The following is a 5,049-nucleotide window of genomic DNA, read 5'->3' as shown; positions in this document are numbered from 1 at the left end:
TTGTAAAACGTATCATATAGAGGTCAAATACCTCGCGATGTAATCAACTATTGTGAATCGTTTATAATGTATATGAACGGGTCCTTTCAGTTGGTATCAGAGCGGTGGTCTTAGCGAACCAGGTCTTGCATTAGTGTGTCTAACTGATAGTTGTTAAGATGCATTAGTGAGTCTGGACTTTGACCGTGTCTGCATGTTAAAAAGTTTGCTTAACAATTCTAGTCGAAAATCATCTACTTATCATCCTTAGGAAATTACCTGCTTATCATCTTAAGTCTGTACGCGTTTTCCTGCATTTATTGCATAATAGTGTATAGACGGATTCTTATCTTAGCACATCTATTACTGTGAACTTTGACTGACATCTTTTCAAAGATTCTCCGTAATTTACCGAATTTTGGTATTATATATACATATGCAAATTATGTAATTGAAGAATACCAAATCTAAATTCTACAATCTATTTCATACCAAAAATTCTTTCCCTGATCCTACGAGATGGATCCCTCAACCAGTTCTAATTCCTCAGATTCCGACAGCTATTCCGATATGGATATCTACCTGAGCTCCGAAAGTAGCATCACCGGAATGGATCAACCAATTTCCCATCATCTATTTTGGATGAATTGGGGATGGGTCCGTAGTCAACTCAACCATTAGAGACAAGAAGAAGGTGATCCCTTCCATCCACCACATTTCCCTCTTGGCGATGAACCTGAAGCACTTAGCGGCGAACCTGTTCGAGACACCATTTTCTCACTCATTGCTAGAGTATCTCGTCATGATTATATACTATCCCATATTGCGAATCTTATTTATCCGCTCGTTCCAACAGCCAATCATCCCAATGTACTAGCAGAAATTAACGAACTTCACGCCCGAGTAGTGGCTTTGAAACACATGGTGCAAGGATTACAAACACAATCAGCAGCACCAGCAGCATAACCAATACCACCAGTAACATCCACATCGCAAGCCTCAATACCACAAGCTTAAGCAGCATCACCAGCAGTTACCGGCAGTATCATCAGCATCAACAATATCGTCAGCACCACCATCACCGTCAGTACTGTCAGTATCATCAGCACTAGCAGCACCTATAACATTATAAGTTTCGTCAATTCAAGAATCGCCGTGGACGTCATCATTGATCAACAACGAGTATTTTGTATCAACGAGTTATGAAGTATTAACTCATTCTTCTGAAGAAATTATATATATATATATATATTTTATATATATGAATGCTGAAACTATAAAAATCTTTCGTACTAAGCTATTGAATATGAATTGAAAAATGGTAGATACTACTCAGTTAAATTCATATTACTAATATGCTATGATGTACATTCTTCGTTAACAACCTAACCACCGTAACTACAATCTTTGATTCAATTAAATGAATTCGGTTTCATAAAAAAGCAAGTGTATCATTCAATAACATGTTTGATTTTACACTTTCATCTTCAATGTACTCGAAACTTACTGGAAAACAACATTCGTATCTTGTGAAGTTAGCAAGAGTTCTATGAGCATCAACATAATTCACTAAGAAAATATCTATAAGAATAAATATTGAAGTATTGATTACATTAGCGAAATACTCCGCGAAGATTATGTAATCTCTAATGTTTTAGAGATTATTCTTTACTAATCCAAGCCGAAAATCAAATGAGCTTAATATGATATTAACTCATTAAATCTGTATTACATCTGAAGAAAATATACATACATATATTTTCATAAAGACTGTAATAAAAAATTCTTGTTCAAAATATTATTTGTGACGTTTTTTTTAACGGGTAGGTAATACCCGAGAGATATATAAATGCACAATTAATATATTACATTCTTCGATTCTAATTCAGTAAATCATCAACTATACTCCCTATTTTCACAACAGTATACCTTCTTTTATAAGAAATCAAAACAACCATACTCATTCAAATTCAATCACCTATTCTGATTTTTGAAATCTCAGAATGCAACTCGAGATATAAGCAAAACCATCACTCTTAGATCCTTACATTTTTTTCAAAGCTATACTTTGACTTCAAAATTGTGATAGAACGTCACTTTTAATTGTAACACTCAAAAGGATACGAGAATCAATCGAGATTTATGACGAATTTATCCTTTGGATATTGACAATGACAAGCTACATTTAAAATGCTTCAAAATTTCGGAAGACACTTCAAATAAGGAACAATCGAGATGATGATCCAATTACACATTACCCGAAGTCTTGTACCTGAAAAACTCTCAAACCCAAAGTCATAGTTTAACACGTACCCGCGTTGAATTCTTTATCATTTATTAGCAAAAATAACCTTACGATTCTTTTCAAAGTAGCCAGTTTTGTCACAGCTCCAACAAGTCAACTTCGACTTTTCAGTAAAACTAATTTTATTATAACTTCGATAGATACGCTGCCCTTTCACCATCGTTACTGGGGAACCTTTCATATCTTACCACATTAGCAGTAAACTTATCAACAACTTCATTAACCTTCGACTTAAACCTCTCCGAAAAGTCACTATACTTATTCATTGAAACTCCATCTCTTACTCATCCGCATCTTGCAACAAGAATTGCCATACCAATTACTGAAAATCAGCAATCAGTATTTTGAAATCTCGCAGCGTTTCTACTTCAATAGTTATATATACATATAACGTCTATCTCCTAAACTTACACACTTCGAATGTGAAGTTTCTGAAAAACATCTCAAACTGTGAATTAGTTCTCGAAATGCTAATGAAGCAGTAGAAACTGTAAACGACTTTAACAGCCAAAAGTTTGATGACAAAGAATAATGTGTTGGTAAAGCCCAGGAAAAGAGAAGAGTTGGTATTGAACAATGGATTGAGCAGACCGTGAAGGAGACCAAGGACAAATACAAGGACCAAAGTCTGTATTTAAAGAATCTTGATGATTCTGTTTCTGACGAAGTCATTAACGAATACCTTGCTCCTGACTCTAAACCTTTGTGGACCTTATTCTTCATCATCATCTTATCTTAAATATTATAAGATATCTTCGTATATCTCATTATACATATTCTCCATATTTCTGGAGATATTTTCACAACTATTCTTATCTGAGATCATTTATCTCTCCATAATATCTGCAACATAAAAGAAACTGTGTTGGTTTCTAAATTCTGAAAAAAATTCAAATATGAATGTTTTGAAGTAGTGTTGGGAACTGAAGCATGAGTTAGTATAATATAATGACACTTGATCAACGTGATTATATTACAGTAATTCATGCTGAGTTTCTAATGGAACGTGATGATTCACATAACATACCGTCATCATGTGCCATTTACACGACTCTTACATTCTACCAAATCTCCAAACATATTAAGAACATATCTTCTTGATAGTTCTATCTTTCCGGATATTCTGATAATTTGCCAAATCAAGATCGTACCATTACGATTTCCTTCTTAGAACATTAACTATGTTCATCCAAAACTTCATACCTACTAATTCTGGACCATTATTCGCTTGACTTAAAGCCGGGAAGAGACAACAAAAGTATGAAACTCCGAAATGTAAGGGAGAATATAAAGTCCAATAACAACACATAAATTACAAACCGTGTATATCAATGTTTATCGCAACATAAAGACACGGGAGAATTAAAAACACTATAACCCCAAGGGCGAAGTAGAAGAAAATAGATTCCTCCGGTGGAAGTTGGAAAAGGAGAATGATTGTTGCTATAGTAAGGATAAGGACAAGGATTAGAACTGGATTAAGCATTTTCGCAATCTTTTGAAATTGGAATTGAGTATAGAAGTGCTAAAAACTAATGGAATGGAAAAGGTAAATATATAAGGGAAATATCAGACGTAGTAATCGGGACAGATCATCGCATTTAATTAAAGAGATCCTAATTTCCTTAAATCTCGAAGAAACAGATCTTATAGATTTTCAAGATTTTTTTTTTTTTGAATCCCTTGAATTTCGGAATTCAACCATGACTACGTCAAAAATTATGACGAAACTTATTTTTCTCATTCCACTATTTTGTGATAGCTTCACTCATACGCTTCGAGTAATCGGATCATTTTATCCATATTACTCTATGGTAATAAAATCCTATCTATCAACACATATCCATCATGAAAACATTTTATGGTTAGCCATGACGACCTCGATCAAATTTCGGGACGAAATTTCTTTAACGGGTAGGTACTGTGACGACCCGAAAATTTCCGACCAAATTTAAACCTAACCATTATATGTTTCCGACACGATAAGCAGAATTTGTAATGTTGAATCTCAAAAAGTTTGGAACTACATTCATGTAATCAATTACCCTTTGACCGTGTTCGACGATTCACGAACAATTATGTGTATATAGATATGTATATATAATATATAATATTAACTGAAAACATTAACAAAGTATTAGATATATGATACTTTACATGAACGTATTTGTTTCGATATATTTATCGACAGAATTAAGAGATAATATCAAATGATTGAATTATCAGATACATTATGGTATGATTACGGACCAATGTTATGAGGTCTACTGTAATTTAAGAAATCTATTCTTTTTGACAATATTCAGAAAATGGTAAAGTGATCTATAAGTAAGAATGTGGAGTGTAAATAACTTAGATGTTGGATATCGACAAGTTAAGTAACTCGACATTTTTCATTAAGATGATTTCATACGTTTATTAAACCTTTGGACTTTATCCCATGCTTCACCAACAGACTATAATTTAAAAACTTGAAACCTATTATGAATATATATAATTCTACTTTTCTAAAATGTTTTATGATATAACGATTTAAATTAATATTAAATATATTTATACGCGTATTATACGTACATAGTTTTATACTTTTACTATACTTTAATTTTAACTTTACCTTTACTTTACTTTTACTTTACTTTTACTTTACTTTAACTTTAATAATTCACTTTAATAATTCACTTTAATAATTCATACTTTAATAATTCACTTTAATAATTCATACTTTAATAATTCACTTTAATAATTCAAAAATCTATTATAAATAG

This window comes from Rutidosis leptorrhynchoides, chromosome 5, assembly GCF_046630445.1.
Source record: "Rutidosis leptorrhynchoides isolate AG116_Rl617_1_P2 chromosome 5, CSIRO_AGI_Rlap_v1, whole genome shotgun sequence".
Classification (NCBI taxonomy): Eukaryota; Viridiplantae; Streptophyta; class Magnoliopsida; order Asterales; family Asteraceae; genus Rutidosis; species Rutidosis leptorrhynchoides.
The sequence above is the reverse complement of the archived record's forward strand: the minus strand, read 5'-3'. Positions refer to the sequence as shown.